Source organism: Lissotriton helveticus, chromosome 3_2 (assembly GCF_964261635.1).
Source record: "Lissotriton helveticus chromosome 3_2, aLisHel1.1, whole genome shotgun sequence".
Lineage (NCBI taxonomy): Eukaryota > Metazoa > Chordata > Amphibia > Caudata > Salamandridae > Lissotriton > Lissotriton helveticus.
Window position 1 is genome coordinate 233,626,453 of NC_136062.1, and position 27,200 is coordinate 233,653,652.

The 27,200-nt window shown below is 44.1% G+C and overlaps 1 protein-coding gene across 3 annotated transcripts in view; it reads left to right on the top strand.

Annotated features, from left to right (window-relative positions):
* The first annotated feature begins 598 nt into the window (after positions 1 to 598).
* SIN3A (SIN3 transcription regulator family member A) overlaps positions 599 to 27,200 on the top strand; it is an 865,613-nt gene continuing 839,011 nt past the window's right edge. For 2 of the 3 annotated variants that reach the window (XM_078685092.1, XM_078685095.1), the window contains exons 1-2: positions 606 to 699; positions 6,283 to 6,335. The gene's annotated coding sequence lies outside the window, so the exon portion shown is untranslated. Of the gene's footprint in view, positions 700 to 6,282; positions 6,336 to 27,200 lie in introns of all 3 variants that reach the window. The other variant, XM_078685093.1, reaches the window with a different exon arrangement.

Below are 27,200 nucleotides of genomic sequence, written 5' to 3' on the forward strand. Positions count from 1 at the left end.
TGGCCCCTGGGTTGAATGGAAGCACCCTCCCCCCGTACACCGCATGGGCTGCAGAGGCCCGTGTAACGCCCTTGTATGGTTGCGTGTCGCTCCACTTCGTCTCTGCCTTCCTTCTCAATGTTGGCTAGCTCTATATGTCGAGGGGCGTCTAGGATCTATACCTCCTCATTCGAGGCGGGTGGTATTGGTGAACGAATATGTTATTCTTGCACCCTTCGGGGTGAAGGGGGCGGATGGAGCACGGAGGGACCTTGTTTCCGTTCGAAGAGCGCGGTTGGCACTTTGTTATCACCCATGGTGGGCACCGTCACACCGAGGGGTGAAGCCTTCCAAAAGAATGGGGTTCATGTTCCACCCTATTCCTGCGGAAGGATGTGGGTCACTACACGTATGTGGCTTTTACGAGCCGGTCCCACACACACGGCACCGAGGAAGACCCGTCGACGCACCACTACCGCCCGCCACATAGAAAGGGGCGTCTGCTGGGTGAACGTGTGACCCGCCCACGGGGAAAGGGGTGTGTGTGGCTGCATTTTGTTCACGCCCCCAAAAGGGAAGGTACTGGCTGGTTCCGCCCCGAGAGGTTGGGCTGCCTAACTTCTCGGTCCGCCCTCCACGGGAGGCTGGCTGCACCACAGGCCCGCCCCGAGGAGGCGAACCTTTCTCTCCCACCCTCAGCGATCCTCAACCGGCTTCCAGGTAACAGCTGCTGCCCCTGAAAACCCCCGGTACCCGCTGCGCCGGGGCTCGCCTGTACCTGCGGGGAGGGAGGGAGGTTCGGAAGTGAGGTTCAGGCGCGGGGTCCCCCGGATCAGACTTGGGGAGGGCGCAGACCCGGGGAGCCCTCTGGGGCGGGAGTTCTGTTCGAGGAAACAGGGTTCACACCGAGAGGGGAGGCAATGAAGTGCGGCATGTTTACCCCAAGGCCATGCATGAAGGGGTTTGAACGAGCTGGGGTGAGGGGTCCAGATCGGTAAAAGAGGGCTCCGATCAGAAGGGGTTTGGATCACACGCGGGGGTGGAGTCCAGAGCAAAGGGGGAGCTGCACGGATCAGCCGTGCGAGCGGTCAGAGCGCGGACCAGGCTGGGAAAACATTGAAGCTGGTGGTGGCAACAGCGGGCACGTGTGCGCCCGTGGTGTCCAAGGGGCGGACGCCTCGGTGCTTGCCTTGCCTGGGGACGCATGGTCTGTCTGCATCTCCCTGAAGCCCACCCCGGACTTCCGGTTCTCTGTCAGAGGGTCTTCTGGAGGGGGGGAGTTGGTGGCAGTAAGCCTGTTGCCGTGAGATTCACTGGCGCCGATCCATGCGGTTTATTCATGTCAGGGATTACCGGACGTATACGGTGGAGTTGGCGGGCCACAATTCAGTGACACTCAGTAATGGATGGCTGCGTTGACAGGTGCAGATGTGGCACACTAAAAAGTGGTCAAAGCGGGTTGGGATCTGTGGCTCACGGCACCTTTGCCCCTATGCGAGATTGTAGTATTTGTACGGCGCTTACTACCCCTGTGCCGTGCGCTGAAGTACTTACCCAATGGATAGCAAGCTTCACCGTAAGGGGTGTTTCACTGGAAGGGTGTTTTTGTTGTGAGCCTTTATGGGAAGCATTTTCATGTGGTTTGTGAAGACCACCGAGGTGCGGTTATCGTGTTATGGGAAGAGCAGCTCCTGGCGGTATGATGAGTGAGGGTATGTGAGAGATAGATGTGCACATTATAATTAGGATGAACCAGTTTAGCCACCAGGGCAGCAGAATGCTGTGTGACTTTACACCCAAAGAGGATGAGGTTAATTTGAGAAGGCCCAGTAATTCAGACCACCACATGTGCCAGGCAAAGATTCTGTCAAGTGATTGCAAGGACGATCTATCAATTTTATCTTATGACTTTTGTGTCCTTTAAGTACCAATCCACCACAGAAGTACAACTCAGAAGCCTCCCAAGACCTCAGGGGAGGCATTTAGAGAATCACAGGGTGGCAGTCATGGCCAGCATGAGGGTCCAGTTCCAGTTGCCACGGGCAGTTGTAGGAAAGGTCTTTTGTAACTGGTTGTATCCCTGTAGCTTGAATAGGGTGGGTCAGCGTTGTGACCCTTGAAGTCCTCTTCTTTGTCCTGGGTACAAAAGAGAGAGCAGATTCAGTTCATCAGAGTTCTTCTCATGATGCCGACATCTCGTCAAGTCATCTCATCCTCCTCAGGTCCAGGAGTGTTCTGAAGCCAGTGCTTGAAGATGCCTCATTTATGGCTGGCACAATCTTGTGGAAGGAAATGACCCATTGGGATGCCCTAACCAATGGGGAAAGGTTCCTAGGGCTAACCCTACCAACTTTGGGTATTTTCAAGGTGGCAAAGAGTTTGGCCATACTAAACTTGGGGTGAGTGTGAGAAAAATACTATAGTCATCCCAGTGTATTCTCAAACCTAACACCAAAATCTAATTTGATTTGGTGCCTATACCCACAACAATCTCAGTGACAGAAGTTTGGTATAACAAAGCTGAGTTTATAAGAACTAGAAAGTGGATATTCACAAATTGTTTTGACATTCTATTTCCACCATTTGAAGTGTTCCCCAAATGTTATATATATATATATATACACACCCAGTAGACCTGTCAAACGGGTTGTGACACTGTAATATCAAAAGAGGCCTGCTGTGCTTGGTGCCTGACTGGTTGGGAAGACAAAAGAAGGGCACTAACTAAGGGTCAGCTAAGATTCACCCGTGACAGGTGAGGCTTCTTTGACGTGCTCCCCAAGTGTCATATTAAAAGCAACAGCAGATCGATCATGCAGGATGTGACAATCAAGCTGGAATTTACACTTTAATATAAAAAGGACCACCCCAAGACCCCCTTGCATATTTGGTCAGGTTCAGAGCGGTAATCTCTGAACCTGACAGAACATGGGGAACATTGTTTTGGCTAGGACAGCAATTTGGCACTAATTCAGCAGCTCTTGGTTTTTTCATTGTTAGCCCAACTCTTCTCTGACCAATGAAGGAAATCTCTGGCAGACATGGCATGGTCTCCATGTGGCGGTGAGAGAACATTATGGGCAGTTGTGGAACTTTGTCAATATTTGTTGGATTTTAGTTTGTCATTGTGAAGCATTTCATTTATGAGAATGTATGTATGCGCTATTGGTTATTGCAGTATGTTTCATTCAACAGTGACCAGTTGGCCGTTACTCCATTGCAGGTGGTTGTTATGCTTATAGAAATCTTTATTCTTTATGAGGCTTTGATGCCATTCTAGTGGCAAGTGGTTATTGAGATGTAAATTGATTTTTCTTTGAGGTGGCGAACAATTGGATAGCTCGATGTTTGGAGGCATGTTTTGCGTATGACAGTGCCATGAGTTGCCTTTTGTGATCCGTATGAGGATTTGTTAATGTTGAGCACTGTCTGAATCACATGACAGTCACTGAAAGCATGCTTGAGCTTTTCTGGTCATGTGTGTTATGTGTGTTCCAAGGGTACAGTTGGGCTAATATGTGATTTTGATGCCACGCTGATTCAGGGAATCGAGGGTCCAGCCTCTCGTCGATCCCAGGCAGAGTCAAGGGCCCGTGACATTCTGTCCCTCTAGGAAGTGCTACCGTACAGACATAGCAAATACAGTACAGATAGAGCAAACCCAAGGTCCAGATGTCATGTCCTTCTATTGTTTATTATCATACAGATACCTGTCATATTATCCGGGCGTTTGTCTAGCGTCTTCAACCAATTAGCATACCACTGACACACTTTCTTAATTTGTGCACCATTTTTGTATGGGTGGTAGCTGATGTTAGGAGCGAGAAAAGGGGGAAATTTAGTGAAAGGTGAGTGTTTATGCATTTGGCAGTAACTGGACTGGTCTCGATTAAAATTAAATGCAGATTATTAGAGTAAGAGGTTGAAGCCTGGTGACTAGAGTGCTTGTGAACCCCAGTGCCTTCAATTAAAAAGGGTTTAAGTGTCTCCAATACTAGTGCCATCTCTATTCTTGCTGAAGATGCACCAAGCAACAGTATCACCCAACTCCCTTGTGAACACTCTGGATGTCCTAACTAAATCTATTTGACAAGAAACTAAACAATTGAATTAATACAATTATACATTTTAATTTACTGCTTCAATATTGGTTAAAACTATTTGGGAACTGGAAGTTAAAAAACAGAAGTGCGTCTTAAAATGCTTTGCAGAGAAAGGAGTAGCCAAGAAGCAAATTGCAGGTGTAGGGCCCTTTGAAAAAAAAAAAAGAAATGCAAGTGTAAAAAAACGAAATGCAGGATGGGGACCGTTGGGGACAAGGTAGTGCTGCCAAGTGGCCGGGAGCGACATTAAACAGTGAGCAGATGAGGAGCTTTCGGTGGGAGTGGGTTAGAAAGAAAAAAAGCAGAGTGGGACGTTGAGAGGTAGGGAAATCCTGCAGGAGCACATGGGGCGGGGAAGTGAGTGGGAAGCAACATTGGGGGGAGAGAGAGCTAGAAAACAACAATCCTCATTGAGCGCTGAAAGAAAAAAGTAGTTCCCTAGTGGCAGTCGGAGAATGATAGAAGTCATCAAACCAAAAGACGGTAAAGAAAGTATGTCCCAGTAGAGGGACACATGGAAGTAAAGAAAGGAAAGCAATCTCATAAGAAGCATGACACGTAAGTCAACCAGTGATAGTCAATGAGCTCACCCAAAGATTACTGTAAGTATTAACACTGTACACAATAGATCTTTCAACAGATAAAACTGTCTGTAGGTGAGACCTAAAAAACCCTTCCCAAGCCCCACACGTCAGCTATATGAATGAAGGAAGGAATAGTGACCATTTAGAATCTATGTGATAGCAAGCACCCGCTCTCTCCAAATACAATCCAAACATTGTACAAAAAATAGTACGTTTTACAGTAGTTTTTGAAAGAATGCAACCATCTCAAAATCTAATGTGGGCCAAAAAACGGTGGCAATCATAATCTCTGATAAGTTGATACCTACATGTAGTCAGTTATTCTTTATAACAAAACATATTGCATAAGCTTTCATTTTGTGTCAATAATGGATAACACCACAGAAAACCCTTATCCAATCAAACTTTCTGATAAAAGTTGGGCAGCAGTTCGGAAAAAACTGGAATTGGGTTCTAGGATTGCAGAAATACAATTTATTAAACAAGTTGAGTGATGATAACATTAATTTGAGAGTTTTAAATGATATAAATGGCATGCTTGTCAAACAGGGTATTTGTGGCTCCTTGCAAGTGGCAGCCTTGACATTGACAAAGATGAGCATTGTATGGTTTGTGTGGTCACCCACCTATGCTGATGGTTACGGCTCCTGAGAATATATATACAAGTCAAACTTAAATATAATCTATTGAGGCATTTTATAATACTAGGTTTGATGCTGCTTTATGTGTACTTATGCAAATATGTAATGATTTAGAAAAAGTGAACCTAGCTACGGGATAGCTGAAGTCTGTACACATAGAGGGGTACAAATAGATATTCCAGGAGAGGTTGTGAGGGTAAGGTGAGCCTGGGCTGTAAGAGAAGAGAGCCAGTGAGTGACATTATTTACATATGGTTTCTCCCATTCTTTGAGAAAATAACCTATACTATGGAATACTACGCAGATGATTTTGCAGTTTTCCATATTAATTCAAGCATTTCAACAAATCACTTTTTTACTTCATAGAACATACAAAAATGACACTAGGGTGTCCACATGTCAGTGTTTTGGGGAACATTATTTAAAAAGATGATGGAACCACTTGATTGTCTCCAGCGGGTTTGTTGCCATAGCTAGAGTAGTTTGTAAAATGTGACTGTTAGGTTATGGATTAATAAAGAGCACTAATATTCCCAGATAGTTTCTAGTTGCAAGAAAAGTAACTCACAAAGCCTAGGGCATGTGTTTAAGGCTGTGGTTAAATAGCCACGTTTCGAGGATCTTATGAAACACCAGTTTTTTTCTTGCAACAGATGTTTAGGGGAATATTATTTCAGCGGTGAGCCCCTAAAATTTGGAATGCTTTCTCTCCCAATATAATGTCCTTTGGTATAATAATTCACAACAATTTCATAGAGTCATATCTATGATTATCTTCCTCAGAAGTTTCAGTACTGTCCCATGAAATAGCTTGAATCTTATACAAGCTGATTACTTTATGTATGGGCTGCCACGGAAGTTGGCAAATGACGTTGGACACAAATTCAGATTTCTTTATGGGAAATGTCACTTTAGCAGCTGTATTAAAAATGTTCAGCAGTCTCTGAATAGTTTTCTTTGATATACCTGTTACAGAAGTCAAGAAGTGACTCTTCCTTTTGGGAAAAAGAGTGAAATGGAAAGATCTGGTAACGTATATTTTTACTAATGTTTTATTTTTCCAGGTTTGTGTGGCTTCCAATGTCAAAGGAAGGTCTGACAGGACCCCAGATGTTTTTTTTAGCTAATTGTTAGTTGCATTGCATATTATCCATGTGGTAATAGGTGGTTACATTGAATTAACTTAGTACATCTGTTAAAGGTTTAACATTGACATTAAAATGTGCCGGTGGTAAGGCTGATCCTTGAAAAACGTTGACTCAAAGGTTTGACATTTGCCATTAAGACACCAAGTTGGACCGCTTGTGTCCTTTTCTCAAGGAAAAATGTTATCCGCTCATGGTGGATCTCTCGCATCTCAAAGTTTTTTAGGTCCTGTAGGAGAATATGATGGTCCATGGTATTGCAGCAATAGAGAGATTGAATAAAATAACTACCTCCCTGTCACTGCCATTGACCATCATCCGCAGATCATCAGTTGCCAAAATGAATAGAGATTCAATACCCTGAACCTAGCTTGTGCTTTATGCAGAAGATTATTAGTTCTACAAAGTGCTGTAATTGAACATTGCCAACTTTTTCTAAAAGTTTTGCCAATTAAGTTAATAATGAAGTAGGCCTATGACTAGAAGGAGCTTCTTGATTAAAAGTCTATTTTTTAAGAATAGATCGGATAATGGCTGATTTTAGGGAAGTGTGAATGATCGCTGTTGTAAGGGAATGGTTGATGATGTCATTCAAAGACAGAGCTACCTGTGACTTTTTACTTAAAAGCACTGCAGGCGTCCAAGAGGTGTTAAGAGATTCGATAGCATTAAATAGTGTGCTGGGAAATTTTGTGCCTTATTGGTTTTATTAGTATCGTTTTTCAGTGGTTCTCACTAGGTAATATTATTTATTCCTTTGTGTGAAGTATTATTTTTTTTTATGTTCCAATTTTGAGAACTGTCTGCTCCATTTTAAGTGCAGGGGATTAGCAAGGATAGGTTTCGGATTAATAGTAAAGTTTTTTATAAGTAGCAATATCATTGAGGGTGGTTTTAAAAATGTTGATGAGGAGATTTACTTTTCCGTAAATATCTGTGCTTTTGCAAGCATCAGGACTTTTTTACTCTTAATTTTACAATTTAACATGTCACGATTGATAACTTTTCACTCTGGTGAAGTGATACTTTGTTTTGATCTGAATTATGGTTCCAGTGAGATAGCAATAAGTTTTTAATATAATAAGGGCAATCATCAGCCCATGGTAATTCTATAATCCGTTTGAATTTATTGCAGTTAGCAGGAATAAAAATCAGATCAAGCGTATGTCTCGCTCAGTGGGTATGGTTATTAATTTGCTGGGTTAGGCCCATAACCTTCAGAGAGTTACAGTTATTTTGCAACGCTTATAGGAGCTGGCTCTTTATTTAGTATACCAAAACGAGTTTTTAATATAATAAGGACAATCATCAGCCCATGGTAATTCTATAACCCGTTTGAATTTATTGCAGTTAGCAGGACTGAAAATCAGATCAAGCGTATGTCTCGCTCAGTGGGTATGGTTATTAATTTGCTGGGTTAGGCCCATAGCCTTCAGAGAGTTACAATTATTTTGCAACGCTTATAGGTGCTGGCTCTTTATGTAGTATACCAAAACGAGGTGTACTGTAGAAAGAGTCCCGGTATCCCTTATAAGTGGGCTGGGGCTTGCTCTAGCAATCCCAATGTGCTCTCTTAGGGGGAAGGGTGGTCGAGCAACTTTAGGCTTATCAGAGAGGAGTGTTAGATAGCTGCTGCATACACACAGTCAACAAATGTTGCACACAACTCAATAAGGAGATGCACACCAATTTTATAAAAAGAACACATATCTTTATATAAATTTAGGCACCAAGATCATCAAAAGCAGGGAAGAACGTTTCAGTTTAAATATATTTCCAGTTTTCTAAAGTCAACACTTCGTGCAATTTCTGAAAAGGTAATGTTATCCTATGGAAGAAAGGCATATACTGCATACAGGTACTTTACAGTGCCTTACAGGACCAATATTCTGTACTTTAGGTGAGTATTGGGCAGGGTCCAAGGCAGCACCAATAGGTCACCTCGGGCAGCACTGGGGCGGCCGGGTGCTGAGGTGCAATACAGCGTTGGATGTCCTGTTGAAGTCAGTGGGGATGTATCTTGTCAAAAAGAGGCTGCAAGCTGGGACTAGGAGACCAGCAGGCGGCCGGGGGCAGAGATATCCTGAGGCATCAGGTTTTTCTCACCGGAGACACTTGCGGTACAAGGGGCCTTCACAAAGAGGCAGCAGGCGGCATCAGAAAGTCCACAGTTGGTAAACCCAAGGTGGTCTTCGGATCTCGAGGGTCTGGGGACCAAATTGGTAGCGTTGAACCACTTCAACTCAGGCTAGGGGGCACGAGTGAAGTGGTGCTTTCCGGTGCCTGGTTTTTGGTGGTCGGGGCACTTGCAGCTGTTCTGAAGGTGCCTGTAGGATGCAGGGGAGCAGCTCTGGTACTCCACAGGATTTATCGAGGACAGCAGGCAGGCCAGCAGGGTTGGTGCCAGGTCAGTTGCTGGTCTTCTGTTCCTGCTTTTGCTAGTCTTTGGTGCTTAAGCTAGGCCTTGCTGTAGTGAAAAGCAAATCTAGCGCCTGTTCACTATCAGGACATGTAAAACATGAAAGCACATGTCCCACCTTTTATATACACAGCACCTGGCCCCTGTGGCTACCTTGGGACTTACATGTAGTAAAAGGGAAATTGGGGGCCCGGCAAGTAGGAGTACTTGCCAGGCCAACATGGCAGTTAAAAACTGTACACACAGGCTCTGCAGACGCAGACCTGAGACACATTGGGAGGGCTTCAACAGAGCTCAGCACATACCCATATATTAGATTATCAGTTTCACAAATATATTCAGAAGTCAACAATTTATAATATGTTTGAGACTAGATCGTATTAGGAGACCTATATGTGTATTGTACAAAGCTAAATGCTCAGCAAATCATTTCACAAATTAAGATTACAAAATTCACGGGGATTTTTGATTAATGTTTTTTTATACAACTTGATTGAAAAGTCAAAAGCTCTACTTATGATATCAAGATTACCTCAAATGTAAACAATTGTGATGAAATATCATATCAATATCATCATCAATATCATTCATGTACCTCAACAACTTCCGCCCTCCCTTTTCTTTCGAAAATCACCGAAAAATATGTTACGAAACAACTTGCCCTAACATTATGGACAATAATCTCCTCGACGTTTTCCAATCTGGCTTCATCCAAAATTGCAGCACTGAAACAGCCCTGCTGCAAGTGATTGATGATACTGGCACAGTGCTGAAATGTTTGCTTCTTTCCACTCAGATAGATCCCAAATGATTAACATAGCGAACAGTCTTTCATCTCCATTGACTGTAGGTCAAAGCGTCCCTCAAGGTTCTATCCTGGCACCCACCTTGTTTAATCTCTACCTGGAACCATTGGGAAACTTCCTAAGCAAATCTGGGATCCATTACCATCTTTATGCGGATGACACTTAAATCTACCTCAAGGTGTCTTCCGCACACGATGTCTCACTACTCAACTCTACTCTCAACTCCATTCAAAACTGGTTGTTGGCTCACCAACTCATTCTAAATCCCGCCAAAACTGAATTCCTCCTCCTTTTACCTCTCTCTCTCACCTCCTCCCATTCAATCATGGATGGATCAGCTGAATTTACTCAACAACAAACCCATCATTGTCGACAGCGCGAAATCCCTAGGTGTCATACTTGACAAAAGATTCGACCTAATCTCCCACATCAACTCTATTGCCAAGAACGCACGATACCAGCTGCGCCTTCTGTGGGGGATCCGTCGGTTTTTCCAGGAGAAAGACTTAAAAACCGTGGTACAATCGCTTGTTTTCTCAAGACTGGATTATTGCAATTCTCTTCTGACGGGCCTACCTAAATCTCACCCCTCCCCTCTCAAATCCATCCTCCATTCAGCAGCTCGCTTCATTACAGGGTCTAAACGAAGTGACCACATCACTCCTATCCTGTCCTCTCTTCGATGGCTTCCGATCAAGGCAAGATCTATCTACAAAACTGCCTGCATCACGCATAAAGCCTTGCACACGTCCTCCCCTCGTTACCTGGCAAACAAACTGGAATTGTCCGGAGGCTCGCGACCCTCGTGCATTGCGGAAAAGCTTCTGCTTGAGCCCCCGTCTTCAAAAGGGAAAGATCGACGGCACAATCCTTCTCAGGCAATGCGGTAAGAATTTGGAACTCACTTCCCCCATTGCTCCGTGCCACCGCCTCTACCCGGATCTTCAAAGCTGATCTCAAATCGCTCCTCTTTCAAAGACACTTTCAGAACTAATACTGTCATCCTCAGGCCCCTCTTGGAAGTTCACTCATTGTAAAGTTTTTTTTGTTCCTGTTCATTCTTCTCTCCTGCTTGCTTTGTTGGATTTTGTGTTTATGTAACCTTCATCTTTAGTTTGTAATGTTGTATTGTGTTTCCACTGTTCTCTTGTAACGTAACTGGCTCGATTGTACAGCGCTCTGACACCTTCGGGTAATGTCCGCACTTTATAAAAATGCAGTACATTTTGGCATACTTTATCTGGCAGCACCTGTCACTGTACTTTTTCTCTCGGCGCTCTAGGACTGCCACTTATCACTTTAGCACTCGCGCTATATAAATAAACTGCATTCTAGAGTAGCAGCCACCTATCACTATTGTCTGCGTGCCAATTGCGAGGTCTGCCCGGCCTGTGATACAGTACACTGGTGGTCTTAGTGTCATAGGGGGTCCATGACGTCAGATGGACACTTACAAATGTAAGCACTGCCCTGGCGGAAGGTCATACTTAACCTAGTTTTGGTTCCTAGCGCTCACCTCATCTTGCAACAATTGTGCAGAAAAAAATAGATGTATACATAGGCACTTTGTGCTATGTGGAGTGGGAAACCCGCACAGTTGGTATCGTTGTTGCAGTACAGACGTCTTATGAGTTAGCCCGCGAATATGAAAGTGTTCGAGTTATTTCATGTTTTTTTTAACTCTGGTTTTGACTTGCTGTGATTAAAGTAACCAGCAGCAACGTAATTGACTGCCCAGACTGCTGCTGCCACCACGTTCGTGCACGGCGATTCTCCGCCCCTTGGGAGGCGTGGCTATGACGTCAGTCAAATGGCGAATACAGGCCTCCTATTCGAGGACATCCAGTGGCGGGTGACGTAAAGTGGGTGGTTGACCAGCCCCTCTTTTGCCATGTGGGATTCCTGTTGGTTCATCAAGCGCCGCCCTAACTAGTGCGACGTGATAAAGGAAGTGATGTGCTTTCAGCTTGAAGAGGATGGTTCAATGATTGCTCCAGAGTGCAGCTGACATACTGAACTAATGGGCCGATTAGAGACAAATCAAAACCGGTTTGCTAGTTCTCGCTGGTTTATATCATTAGCCTGTTTGTAACCCGGCTGTCGGGATGTCGGAGAATGCGAATGGCTGCACGGTGGATTTTGGCGGCCATCTTTGAATGGCTGTGTCGTCTTTCAACACAGTTTAATACCTTGTCAACTTGGACCGTTCGGATATTTCATCTGAGTTATAAGGGACCGCTGAAGAAATTTAACTGTTGCGGCTCTGAACGTTTGTGCATCTTGCGCATAGACGCAAAGTTACCCACGTTAGAGAAACAGATTTTAGGAGACTTTTTACGTATGAGTAGTGTACTTATGAAACATAGCTCTAAACATTTTACAAATTACGTTAATGCAGAGTTCACAGAAGAAACGATTGAAGTAAGTTATTGGTTGATGGCTATTTAGTTCCAGTAAGTCAGATCCGACGGGCCCCTAGCTATACTGAAGTTTGAACTACAACGTTCTAAAGTTGACCAAGCGCGAGCAGCGATGAGTACCCACGCACGCCTTTGCTGGCATAGAGAGGTATATTAATGCCATGACGAGGGGCCACGACTTCCTAATAACGAGTACACCTGGTCTCGACTGTCAAGGCGACAATGTCGGTCTGTTGGCCCTTTCAATTTAAAGGTCGGAAGATCCCCCTACCCCATGGCTGCTTTAGCACAGGGGTGCTCTTCACACCGACTCCACAAGTGGTATTGCGAACTTTAGGTATTGGGGAAACAGAAGCGGGGCCTCTGTAGAGATAGGTGTGGTTGTATGAATAGATAGACTGCAGAGGAAAAGCAAATGGTTAAAACTACCTTTTGGTGGATCCTACGTATTTTATTCCTGTCCCCGGTACGGAGAAGACAAAAAGACAGGGGTTAGTTGATCCGATATTAGAGGTCCCCATCATATCAAATACACTGTCTGAGATGTGAAGCCATTCTTTAGGACGATACTCCACGCTGCTAATACAGAATACAAATTGGAATGAATTGGAAATGAATACAACCAGTGGTAGATGCATATTTGTTGGAATCCTCTGGGGCTTGAACCTCCGTTTCTCAAAAGACAAAGAAAAAGCACCAACATTTTATGACCAGACTTAGAACAGTAGTAAGAGTGAGTTGTCTGGTTATCCAGTCATAGGGACCGGGCCCAGTGTGGTACCGCATAGTGTAAGTGGCGGGTAGACCCTGCACACGCACGACACTTGTAAGAAAAAAAAAGAAGCAGGGGTTCTTATCTGCTCTGGTTGAGCTTCCCGTCCTGTAAAATAACAGGTCCAATACACCTCAGACAGCTGTTCTGTTTTCTAGAAATTTGACTCTGAGTACTCGGACACAAACAGCAGTCTCTGTGCCACACATTCATTATTTGTGTGACGTGCAGGAGATTGGGAGTGAATTGGAATCAGAAACTTTCCCCTGTCCGTACTAGAGACTCAAAAAATGCAATACTTCCAAGACAATCGGCAATTCCTTTTATTGAAGTTGTGCCTGGCTGGGAGCATAGCGGTCTGCTCACATCTTGTCACCAAACGTAGTAGTCCCCAGGGTAGCACAGATGTGTCATGCATGTCACTTCACTAGCTGACCCAAAAAGTACAAAAAATACAAGAAGGTAGTGGTAGTAATATGCAAGTGTTTTACTTTAAAAACCTCTGTAAGCCTGGTAGGTACATATGTTTGGTATGTTATGTTGCCTTTCATTCATAATTCTCACTCATACCAAAGTGTCATGTAATTTCATTCAAATAGTGCTCACAACGTCTGATAGTGTTAAAGCACAAGCATTAAACTGCTCGTAAACACAGGGTTAGTGGTTATTGGTTATTTTTGGTTGTTAGAATTAGTCTTGTGCTCTCAAGGAAACATTCCATGCATTTCCTCCAGTTTGTGGTAAATTAATAGGAGATAGGTGTGATCATTAGTGGGGGATATGTGAATCATGCAGATGGTAGCATGATTATTAGATGGACTGAAGGAGAGTTAGGTGGTATGGGCATGGCTATGACGATTCAGAAATTGTGATTCTTGATATGTGTCATGGACAATTTGCAGAAATACAACAACAGAAAGGGAAACATGCATAGGTCTTAAATAGAAGTGTACTCAAAGGAGGCATGCAGAGGATGGACTTTAAGGATGGCGTCATTTGAAAGGTGGGAAAAAGGAGAGGCAAGAGTCTGAAGTTTCAAGTTAAGGTAAATTTTTGATGCAGGACTTACGGAATTTCGAGGATGCCTTTTGAGGTATTGTAAGAACATGGCTCTAAATATACTGGACCAGAGTAAGGTACAGTGTGTATAGAGTCCACAGTCATCAACACAACACTCAGAGAATGGTAGGGTCAAAGGGATAATTTAACGACCTGCCACAGTTCTATTCCCCAATCTTTACATAACCTATTGAACTGGGGGTCTTGCAAACAAAGTGCCAACACTTGTTGACACTTTGTTTGCGAGACCCCCAGTTCAATAGGTTATTAGAGTCCACAGTCCCCAGAGGTTTGGCAGAGGCTTAAGTTAGATATAACCTTACTCTCTAAAGTGGTCGCTTGTTCAAGCAGTAAGGCAGTATCAGAGGACAGTGTAAAGCATTTGTTGTACACACTCAGTCAGCAAATGGTTTCACACACTCAAGAACTGAACTCTAGGCCAATTGTTTAGTATCAAAATATATAGTTTTATTTTAAGAACGAATAAGGTATCAAAATATACTTTCTCAGAATGAGTTACTTTAGTTAAATACTTTTTGAAAAGGCAATAGGCTTTTTGATTACAATAGTTACAGTTGTTGCAATAGGCAACACAATTTCAAACAATGCAATATTGAGCTCAATGGGAATTTCTAGTTAAATGCAATTAGTTACTTTGTAGATTACTTTTCTAACCACAGGACTGGATCCTGGATTCAGTCCTGGGACATTTCCTGTAAACAGTTAAGTAAAAGCGTTTTTGTTACAGTAGTGATTTTTAAGGAATATTATTCTATTTTAAAAGTTGACACTTAGAAATGTTTTCACATAGAATCACCAATGGTAACCTATGGGAGGAAATTCACTTAGCAGGTAAGTAGTGTTATAATGACTTTTTCTTGCTCCGGGTTGGATCCTGGATCCAGCACTGGTGCATCTCCTGTTAACAGTTGAAAGAATGCGTTTAAGTCATACAGGCGATTTTTAGGGAATATTTGTAGTTTCTGAAAATCGACACTTGGAAACTTTTCTGGTGAAAACCAGACAATGGATTTCTATGGAAGGAAATTCAAGTTACTGGTAAGTATGGTTATGATTAGTTTTCAGGGTTAGTGCCGGGCTAAAGGATGACGCCCTGGGTTCTCTCCTGATAACAGGTGAGTAAATCGGAATTCGTTGTTCAGCTCACTTTAGGTGAATATATTAAAGTTTCAAAATTCCACACTTAAAAGAATTTCCAAGTGAAACCAGTCAATGTTACCCTATGGAAGAAAAGTGAGTTATCGGCTTTTGGGTAAGTACTCGACTGGCAGAGTTAAGGTTCTGGGCATAGACTCAGGGGTCTCCCAGGGTCAGGTAGGTGCAGTTGGTACATCCTCAGCAGCACAGGGGCAGCCGGGTGCAGAGGTAGTTAGGCCCAATGTTATCCAATGAGAGGCAGGGGGCCTTCGGCTGGTGGCTGCTGGCAAGCAGGCCACACGGCTGTGGGAGCTGGTCTCCTGATTCATGCACCTGTGCCCACACCACTAGCATAGGGCACTCAGCTCGAGGGGTGACTGATGTATGCCAGGGCAGTGGGTTTGTGGGCATGGTACACAAGGAGGTGTGCCATGTCGACTCTTTGTTTAGTTCTGCACCAGGACACTCAGCCTGCAAAGGCAGTGTATGTGTGTGTCAGGGTGCAGGGCCCCTAAGGGTGGCACAACCAGTGATGCAGCCCTTGGGGGTCTTCTCTGGTCACAATGCCCTGGATACCTAGGGTACCACTTACCAGGGGCTTAAGGCGCTCTACAAATCAAAAATACAATACAATAAAATACAATATGTGGCCAGAGATGCCAATTGGGTTTTAGTTTCAACATAGTTTTTGGGAAGGAACACACGCCATGGGCACCTGATTGGCAGGAGCCCAGGGCACACTCAGCCAAAGCAATTCGGCTAAAAGTGGGGGCCTACCGTGCAAGAAAAGATGGCACTTTCTCAAAGGTTTCATGCAATATAAGGATGCACAACTGCAGAAAGAAATTGTATTAATTGTATGTGAGATGATGTAATATTATATACTTTTGATAGGCACTGAATCAGGTGAACAGTCTTGTCGAGCAAAGACATCTCAACTCAGGGGTCCAAAGCATGAAGTAACGGCTGAGCCGAAATACAGGGAGATATCAAGGAGCTTTAGGCTACGCTTGAAGGAAACGGCAGCATCATGGTTATAGCACTGTGAGAGTAAAACAATGCAACAATGAAAAGGGTTTACTACAGTGGGATCAACTCTATAGTATTTATAGATGAACCCAAAGTACATTATGGCACGCTTGTGTTACCCGGGTCTACTCTCAAGTCTCACTTTTTATATAAGGGATGTGGTTATTCCCCTTTCACGTAAGGAGACATCCAAGCTAGGCCACACTAGTGAGTTCAAGTCTTAGAAGTTCCACGATGGGTTTGAGAAAGTCAAAGTGTCCAATGCAATAGCACTTTAATCACAGCAAGTTTCCCCACAGACCCTGTATTCAGTCCTCCCCACTCTTGTCAGTGGTAGTGTGGAGGGATAGGGCGTGCATCTCGGCCTGGCGATGCTGTGGTTGGAGTGTCAGGCATCCACAACTGTCCTCTGATCAAATGGTAAGTCTGCCGAAGTCCGGTGGCAGGTCATGTGTGCTCCTGGATTCAGGTAGTTAAATCGTTGCTCTTCTCTGTGTGGGTCACAACCCACTACTTCTCAGATGCACGCTGTTTCAGGGCGGAGGCCATTTCATTTGCCACAGCCCCCTCCCAGCAGTCGGAGGGAGTCCCAAACAGCAGCACGGAGGGTGACGGACACTTCAGGTCACAGTACTGCACAGGGCAGTAGCCCTCCTCTTTTTCCCGTGATGTACCTTGGCGACAGCCTCAATCTTCACCCTGGCCCCCACACAGCATATTGGGGTTGTCCGCACCACAGATAAGGCGATATCTGCCTTTTGGTAATGTTGATGCTCGGAGCGATAGCCCTTCTCTCGTCCTAGCGGGGCACCAGAGTGATGACTTAGTCTTTTCTGCTGCCGCCACCTTGTAAATGGGGGTCGCGAACAGCGCATATGGATTGATTGGTGCGCTGGTCCCAAAGGGTCAGAATCTCATACTCCGCTCCCATGATTGACTTGGCAGGATCCCCATTGGACTTCACTCCCTCTAAGCGATCTCCTTCTACCCACAGGGTCCTCTGATCTAGGCTCAGGTAGAAGCTGATGCTCCAGGCCCCGGGGCGAGTGTTCTTGATTCTCCTAGGTGATATCTCCTCACTCAACAGGGAGATTGGCATACCCACAGTCCTGGTCACAAGAGACCCAATTCGCGCTGAGGTTCTCCACAATGATATACAGCTCTAGTATGACAATTTGGAAGCCTAATGCTCCCCTTTTTTAATAATCTGTTTCCACACACAAATGTGATTTAGTGTCGTAGTTGTAGTGTAGTTCCTATTATCCCAATAGGCTCTGCGCATTGGAATAATACCTTCAATAGTATAGGCCTAGACCAGACGTTAACTAGGTCTTCTATTGTCGATATTAGACTTAAAGTTTTGGGTTTGCCAGTTAGCTCAGAGTTCACTAGAAACTTTCTCGAATAGGCAAGGAGGAGTTGAACCTCCCTGGATAGACAAGAAGGGATTTAGTTTCTGACAACCATAGAACATGACAACTTTGCTCTCCCCTAATCAAGAGTGTATCTCTAGAGTCGTGTGAAAACAAAAGACAACTTATTTTACTCAGTCAGTACGTCTCACCAGATTGTAGAGAAAAGGAAGAGACGGGCGTGTTCAATAAAAGATGGTATTTATTGATCAGTCTCTTTTCTCATACAAGAGAAATGGATCGATATTATCGCAATACTTATGGTTAAGTAAAGTGCATACAATAAAAGCAGAAGTATAAAATAATACTGTAAAAACATTTATATGGTTTCTAAGCCATAAGGTGGTTTAAAATTGATAAAATAGATACATACACATATATATTTGACTAATCGTACTCAACTGGTGTTTCTACCTACGCCTACCCCAGTGTACCTGACCTAAGCCTAATACGTGGGCGGGAATAGAAAGTAGCAGTTTAAGTTAAGTTTGTTTTGCCAAGTGACTGACTCAAGAAGTCTCTGCAAGGGGTTATTCAGTTCTGTACCTGGAATCTAGGATGAATGAGGGATGGTATCTCTCGTCTCTGGTCTCGATATTCCAGGCTGCCTGCGAGGGCTACCCGGAAGCGCCGGAGCTGGATTTCTCGGCAGGAGAAAGCAGCGTCTCGTTCTCAGCGCGTCAGGAAGGCGGGGCTGCGCCAGCGGGGTCTGCTCTGGGCTTCGGCAAGTCTGGCTGCTCCGATCTCGTCACCACCGCGTGTGTTTGCTTAAGGCAATATCGGTAATATTTATACCTGTAAGGTGCCGAGATTGACGTAAGGATGGACATAGATACGTCAATAAGGATGTCATACGAGCTGGTCGTTAGCACATTCTTTTGCTGAAGTTCTCGGTGAAATCAAAACAATGGCCGCAGGGTTTTTCCCAGGTTGTCATAGGTTTGATTTGTTTTGAGAACTCCGTATGCCTTATCAGGGGCTGGAGGAATATTGCTTGTCTAATTAGATGGCAAGCGTTATGACCTAATCAGATAACACGTTCCTGTGCCGTGGTGTGGCTTAATCAGATAACGGTTTCTGCATCATGGGATGGCTGCTAGTTAACTTGTTAACCAGAACAGGGTCAGGAATAGGGGGATCGATACAGAACCTATAAGAATACATCACATAGTCTTTGAAATTTGTGTTATGGGTGTTGTTCCTTTTGAAGTGCCCCCTGTCCTTTGTCCTTGAAAGCAGTCTGTACCAGTAGGAGCGACTCAAATTTTATAGCACCACAACACAAGTCGTCCGAGGGTCTCAAGGTTCACATCTTGATGTCAGCCTCACTGATATATGCTCAACGCATTTTTGTCAGGGGGCCCTTGCCATACTCTGTCGTATCAGTCCCATCTCCTTCTTGAGATATGCCCAGGCCTCTTTGGAGTGCATAAAGCGCCTGCCTCTCCCTTTGTCCAGTGAGTATGTCCCGCCCATATCTCAGGAATGTAGCAATCCACAAATCTGCCTGGGAGCTCCTCTGCCTCCACATCTCTTCTCCAGCAGAGCCTGGGGCTCCCAATATGGAACCCACATGTCTCCATGCACTGTTCCACTTCCATGCACACATTCATACTTGGATGCTGTAGCCTTCCATGTACTTCACCCACAGGCACACATACATGCCAGCGCAGTGCACACAGACTCTCATTCTGCCAGCACTACATCTATTCTGGTGTAGGCCAGGAGTGAGCTAAGTACACATCAGTGGAACTTAAATAGAGTAGGCCTCTAGGCCCCACTCCCATGTCATAGATAAAAAAGGCCTGGTTGTATTACTTATTGCAAAACAGTATGTTCTCTCCCCTGTGCTTGTGCTACTTAGCTCTTGGTAAGGGCAGTAGCAATTTACCACTATGAGGGTATTGCATTGTGCACCCATCCTAGTATAACCAGACATCAGTCCATGCCACCTGCATCCGTGTTTGCCATAGACCAAAAATTGTTACTGATGGTCAAAGACATCACCGTAGCTGGGGTTTACTCTTATTACCATGGGAGGTACTTTTTCATTCCAACCTAATCCATCTATCTTGTTTGACGTTGTAGGAAATATCAATGTTTTCGTGACTGTCTGAATGTCAACAGTAAAGAGTCTCTGTGCAAGGGGAGAGTGAAACATTTGCAGACTCATGCTGCAGTGATAGAATAGGTTCTACTAACATTTCTCGTAGGTTGGTTGCTGGGACCTGTATTAATGCCAGGGTTGTAGATCTCATTGTTCTTTTGGGAGGGTGCAGTCTAAACCTTTTGCAGCAGATTGAGACATTTCCTAGTGCTTAACTCTGTGTACAGGGGCCAAAGCCTTACACTCAACTTTTCTTGTATACTAGTAATCAGTGGAGTGGTCTAAAAGTACACAAAATGTGTCCTTAGTAGGCAAGCTTCTGCATTTTGGATCACCTGTAATAAATTCAAAATGTCATCTGTATTGGTTAGATGATGTTCCCGTAGACAAGCTGCAATTAAATTAATGCTATGCCTATAGTGCCATGCAAATGAGGGCTAACAAAGAGTGGTGTTCTATGAAATTCGATATCATGATTAAAACAGGTACTGGTGTCAGCCGTGATTTGGCTGAAATGGGTTTACTACCATTATAATGGGCAGCTAGACTAGTGCAGTCAATCTGGGGATCTCTGGGAATGTCAGTGGCGATCTTTGTGTCTAATTACAAGAATAGCAATTGCAGAGCACACTGTTCATTTTTGGCACTTAATAAGTATGTGTTACAATTAAACTCAATAGAATTCTTTTTTTTTTTTTTAGAACAAAGAAATGGTTAAAAACTGCAGGGGTTCCGGCTTGGGTGTTCCACTTTTTCTTGAATTACTATTTACTTATTGGGATTTTCTCAGATAAACACAGGTAATAAAAGGAAAGAAAATATAACATCACAGACAACAGAACACCTGAAGATCAGTTTGGATTACATATCGTAGGCATTTCACACCGTGCACAATACAGTGAAATCTGCCCACCAGCTGGCCAGTGTTTGCACAATATGTAGGAGCGGAGGACACGCTACATCCTCCACAATCACTATACTTAATGGTTAATATGTGCATAATTCCCCGGAGTATTAATTATTCTGGCCATCCATGGCTGTCCATCAGTTTATGGTTTTGTAATGTCAAGACTAGCATTGCAGTGTTTATTAGGAATGTTCGTAGCCGAGACAATATGTCTTGAGTCCTGGTGGCAAGAGGAATTCTAGAGTGATAAGTCTCCAGTCGCTTCTTGCAATCGATTAAGTCCTCTAGACAGGCTTTAACTGTGAGGGATCAGTCCCGGCCTAATACCCAAGTCTCTCGGGGCTTGTTCAACAGAAGGGCCTCCTGACATATTGAGGAAGATCCTCTGTGTTTGCTAATAGTGCTAGCATGGGGATGAGGGGGCAGTGATAGCATGATTTCAAGCTTGGTGGAAACCTGGGCTAAGATCGCAAGACAGTATTTATTTCAGGCCATGTATATTTCAGGCCATGTCCATGTGAGATGGAGGAAGTTCGCTACTTGGGTGTAACATCACATTCATCTGGGAACCTCGCTGACCCCAAATTGCCGCTGTGCTCACTGGGTACTATATACTTGCTGTAGGAACTTATAGTGGATAAGGTACAGCCTACTGTTGGGGGCTATGGTACCCATCTGCCTGCAGCAGAAGCACCATTCCTTGTCTGAGAAAGGATGCTGAAGGTCTGTTACCCATTTCTCTTTAGAGGCCAGGGCAGTGATGGGGGTCCTCTCATGTACTGAGCTGTATAATTTGGTGACAGTGTCTTGTTTGTTTTGAGAGTGAGTAGTAGAGACCGAGATTTGCAGGTGTGGGTTTCCTGAGGAAAGGGATAGGTCACTCTGTAGAATGCGCAGCCTCTATAGGATAGCAGGACGTTAAGCAGAGTTTCTCTGATGGTTGAGAGCTCTACCAAATTAATCTCTGGAAGCATGTGTCCAATCCTAATGAGGCCCCAGTGTTGCAATTGCATAACATCCGTGTGCTTGTCTGTGAGTGGATGCGACAGGAGGTTGCTTATCAATTGATTTTAGGCATATAGGGTGTGTGAGTTCATGACACTGAGTCGCATTCCAACCAGAGTTTTTAGTGCATGACATTCTGTCCCCTCCTCTATTGCCACAAGTGCCATGAAGGGCGGAGGTGTAGCCAGTAATACACACATTTTGCTTCTGTGTAGTTGTACTATAGTTCAAAATAGCACGCAACAAAGCCTCTTCATCATACAGCAGTTTTAGAACCTTCCAGCTGACCCAGGGTCATCCTCCCGCCAACATCCAAGTTACCATGCAGGCGCACAAGCGCTCAGAGTAAGGTTTATCTACAGTTATTCGGAAATATAGAAGAGCCAGAGCAGTCTGAGAAGGAATTATTTTCATCAAGGCTAACCTGTCCACTTATGATGGAGAGAAATTCAATAATGTTTAACCTGCTCTTCTATTATGGCCATCCCAACTCTGAAGTTTTCAAGCATAATTGTCTTTACCCTTACTTACTCAGATGTCTAGGTATTTTACTGAGGTTGTACACCATCGCAGGGGGGATTCCAACGCATCTAGAGGTGTGCAAGACGTAAGCAGGAATAACACTGATTTATTTCAGTGTATGGATACATGGATTGCTGTCCAAATGCAGAGAATTCGCTTTATGAACAGGCTAAGATTCATAGTACGATTGTGGAGGAATAGTGTGATGTCTTCTGGTAGCATGTTTCGGTCTAATCGTGCTGGTAAGAGTTTCAAGGGCTGTGGCATATAAGATTGGGGAAAAGGGGCAGCTTTGCCTTGTGCCTCACTTGATGTTGATGGAGAGGAGCCCATGTAGACAAAGTCTTGTGGTATCGCCAAAGTAAAATAACCTGACCCATCTCAGGAAGACTGCTGGCATTCCAATTCTGGCTAGGGTGGCAAATAGGAAGTACCAATCTAATGAGTGGAATACCTTGATGGCATTGAGGAATACTGCCATGGCATGGATTGGCAGATCCAATTGGTGCATTAGAGCAAATAAACTGAGATCGTTGAGGTCTGTTGAACCATCAACATGCAGATAATTGCTGGCAAACCAATAGTTTGAGGGCTGAAGCTGTCAGGTTTGCATTTTACAAACCTCACAGCTTCAGCCCTTAATGACCTATGTGGTAGGCTGGACGCACCAGCCAACCTTGAGTAACTCCAACAACAGTGCCTCCAGCTAATGTGCGCCTTATTGCTCTTAGAAGCATCATTGCCTGTTTGGGGGGAAAAAATGCCACTTTGCCTAGAGCAAAAAAAGAAATGCTTGGATTGACTTTTACTGCTGTATAAGATAGTTGTACAGCCGTAATGGTTCTTAAGCAATAGGTAAAGTTAGTCAATTAAAAGGGTCATATTTAGGTTATGCATGCACTGCTCTGTGAGGCATTCTGTAATGTCCTGGGGCTTAAAGCCCCTCCTCTTTCTTTAATTGGTTCACGTTCCTGCCTTTTATAAATGCATGCTCCTGTTTGGTTAGCATATCTTATTACTCTCACCTTTTGTTGTTTTCGATCCTCCCTGCGGACTGCCCCTACTACATGTATTCAGAAAAGGGGGTGGTGATGAACAGAGTGTCTGAATTAAGCAGACCACTCTTACCCAGTCCAAAGATCAGGGCTTGATCCATCACCGTTATTTAGCTCACTGCCCCATCCCAGCTCAGAACCTGGCTATATGCAAATTAGTCTGTCCCTGGCCCAGTGCATCATGGGAACAGGGCAGACCAAACTACCAAGCCAATTCTTCACCAGAAAGGAGACAAGCTTCCGGGGACCGGTTTCTGCCATTTCAGGCGTCGTCGGCCCGGCTTGCTTGAATCCTGATGGAGCAGTGAGCAAGGGACTCATGTAGTTTTCCTCATTCTTTAACGTGAATTTGTTCTCTCTACTTTTTTTCTTATGGTGATGGCTTATTAAAGAAGACCTCCTTTACACATTTGCAGTGAGCCTTTGTTATAAATGTAATGCGCACTAGTGGTTTTTTGTTTGGTTTGGTAATGGCTAAGACTTACAGAAGCTATGTTTACATTTTACGGTCTGCTTTTGTTTGTAAATGGCCGGCTGGAGTGGCTCAAAGAGTGCTTTTGTTAAACACCAGGATTACCCCAAAGCAGAGATTTTTTCTTACTACGATTAGACTGATTAACTTAGGTTGTATAAGCAAAGCCCAGAGGACTTCACGTTTGTGACATGGATGGAAGGAAAATGCACAATTAATGGTAGCTCTGAGTCTTCCACCCGTGCAGATGTGTGAATGCAATGCGCCCAGTTAAAATTTGATCGCACGTGATTATTCATCGCAGACGATATTGTTTTAGATGACATATTAACAACTACTGCTGCAAAAATAATTACAGAACTTTTATGGCAACTTCTGAGGTACGGGCACTTGTAGCAATGTGGGCTCTATAGGGGGCATGAATGGACAAAATCCGGATTCAAGCAAAGAATGCTTTTATCAACACTACATATGGTATGTTTACAATAAGCACAGGAATTAATTACTTTCTCGAGCTGAAACTCTCCAAGTCTTTAATGCGGTGTACTGTATTGTAACTTTTTAGGACTGAGAGGCTTATGTTGAAAAAGTGTAAGTGTGATGTGCAGTTAGGTATTTTTTCAGTTTCTGATAGACTCGCTCTTATTCCATACTCCCTCCCTCTCATGCTCCTGCCTTCCTTATTTCATTCCTTCATCATTCATTTCTTCCTTCCTTAAATATATAAATATGTATGTGCCATGTCATAAATTATATTATCGTTATCAATCAAGATGTGTATATTTTCGTATCTGTTTATGTATAGGATTACTGTGTGTGTACATGTCATTGCATAACTCATTTTTCCGAATCGGTGTGAATGAGTGTATATGCACATAAATGATGTATATTTTATATATGAAAGATAAGCCTGCTTGTATTTACCATTGCCTAATTGATGTAATCTATATCAACCAGTGTACGTGTCCATATACCGATTATATACAGACAAGGTGCACACCAGAAGCGTCCTAAATAATGCACAGGTCAATAGCAAGGTGACCTCTTCCCAGCTCATCTAACATATCTAAAGCTTTAATATGTGGCAATCTGCACAGGAGTTCAAGCTTCCTCTTTTGGCCCTCCCCTATAAAAAGTTGGAGGCATAGACAAGACATGCTGTTAAAGGGTTTGAGCACCTAAAACTGGCCTTACTCCAGCCCTTCGTACGTGATTTTTTAAATTATTTTTTTAATTAAACATTTGTAAATACGCCCTAAATGTCTCCCTTTTTCTAAAAAATTAACCTGTCCACTTCGCAGCGTTCTGGTGTTTCTTGGCCCCGAGAATATTTTAACTATACTGTGCACAACTGCTTTGTGAACTAAGAGCTGCATAGTTCGGAGCGGTTTTGTATTCATGGTTATTAATGTAGGCAGTGCTTTTATGTTTCGGACGCATCGCTAGCATTTTCACACAACGGCCTTTTAATTATAGTGACCTCTCCCCAGCCCAACTCACATGTTTAATTTCTTTTTGGGAACACTTGGGTGTTACATTCAAGATATCAAAGGAGCGCGGGACCGCATTGTGCACTTTCAAACTTTCCAATTTAAAATTTTGCGCTTTGAAGGTTGGAAGTTCTTCGATGTTCGTACTTTGGACCGGAACACCGCTTTAGTGTGTGAGTATAAATATTTCACAAACAAATACCCAATGTGTTAATTCCACTCCAGACTATTGCTGAGGGGTGACCTCTCCATATTAATTCCACTGCAGATTGCTACTGCAGGGTGACTTTTCCCCAACTCCGCTAACCTATTTAAAGTCTGCATCCCCAAAAATCGTATTATGCTGCAAGGTTCCTCACCTTTGCCTACAGTTTGTTACAAGCATACACCTTAAGAGTCATTCATAATGTATTTATTTTGATTTATATAGCGCGTAATCACCCCGGGGTCTCTAAGCGCTTTATCAGGTATATACCAAACAAATTCTACAGCCGATCATCAAGTTACAGCACACCCCATGCTTGCTGAAAAAGCACTGTTTTTAATTTTTTTCGAAAAGGAAGCAAGTTGGATTCTTTGCGCAGTTCGGTTGGTAAGCTATTCCAGACAGCTAGAAAGACGTTAGAGAATGCACGCCCACCTAAGGTGGATAATCTGAAGCGCGGTTGGGTTAGGAGGGTGGCATCTGAGGAGCGCAGCCGTCTACCAGGCTTGTATGGAGCCAAGCGAGCTTTAATATAGCTTGGCGCCTTTCCATACAGGACTTTATGCGTAATGCAAAGCCCTTTGAACAAAACCCTCTATTTAACAGGCAACCAGTGGAGTTCACGCAGTAGAGGGGAAGCATGCGTTCTCGTTTTTTTTTAAATCAATCTTGCAGCGTCATTCATGACAATTTGCAGTCGGTTCAGGTGTTTTTGAGGGAGCCCAGCATATAGTTAGTTGCCATAGTCCATCCTGGCTAGGATCATGGCAGATACAGCGCGCCACAGGGTGGCAAAGGACAAGAGTGAGGAGATTTTCCTTAGTTGTCGAAGGAGGCCCACACAAGTGCCCACCACCCCCGAGACTTGCTTTTGCATCGTCAAACTCCCATCCAAGGAGATACCCAGGCTTTTCACTACTGCTGCAGGTTCTGGGGGCGCCCCTAGTTCTACTGGCCAGAACCGATCATTCCAGGGGTTGCCCATGATGGTAATTGGCAACACCTCGGTCTTATCTGGATTGATTTTCAGGGAGTTCACAGACATCCAATTAGCTGTATATCTTAGGATATTCTGCATTCTTGCATGTGCACCCGGACAATCTTCCATTTGGATGATAATTTGGGTGTCGTCGGCGTAGTTGTAAATTTGACAGTCCATCTGGTTAAGGGCCGAAATCAAGGGTTGTAAATAAACATTAAATAAGAGGGGAGAGGGCAGAGCCCTGTGGCACACCACAGGTAATTGGCACTGTGGTTGAGACTAAGTCTGCCAGTTGAACTCTCTGAGTTCTCCCTTGGAAAAAAGAGGAGAGCCAGACATATGCTGTTCCCTGGATGCCTAAGTCCCTCAACCGCAACAACCATTGACTGACAAACGGTGTCAAATGCCGCGGAGAGGTCTAATAGCACCAGGGCCCCAGGGAGTTTCTTGTCAGCTCTACGTCTTAACACATCCAAGATGGATAGCATCACTAGCTCCGTGCTGTGATGCGCACGAAAAACCCTGCCTGGTTTTGCTCAAGTAAGACATTATTCTCCAGATGATCGGAGAGATGAGTAAGGACATGCTGCTCCAGAACTTTGGCCAAGAATGGTAGTTGAGAAATAGGCCTAAAGTTCTTTAGATTCTTAACGTCTGCCCCAGTTTTTTTCAACAGGGGGATCAACCGTGCCTCCTTAAAGGAGGATGGAACCAGTCCTATTTGTAGCGAATTGTTAAGTAGAGTCCAAACATCTTCCTCAATACCTGGCATAGCTAACTTAAAAACCCCCGGGGGACAAGGGTCAGCCTGGGAGCCAGATTTAAACCGCCCCTCAAGATTTGTCAGCCTGTCCTTCGTAATCAAGGGCAGAGTGACCAAGGGGTTATTCACCGGTAGAGTAGCCGGGGTAATCTGTAAAGGACAGTC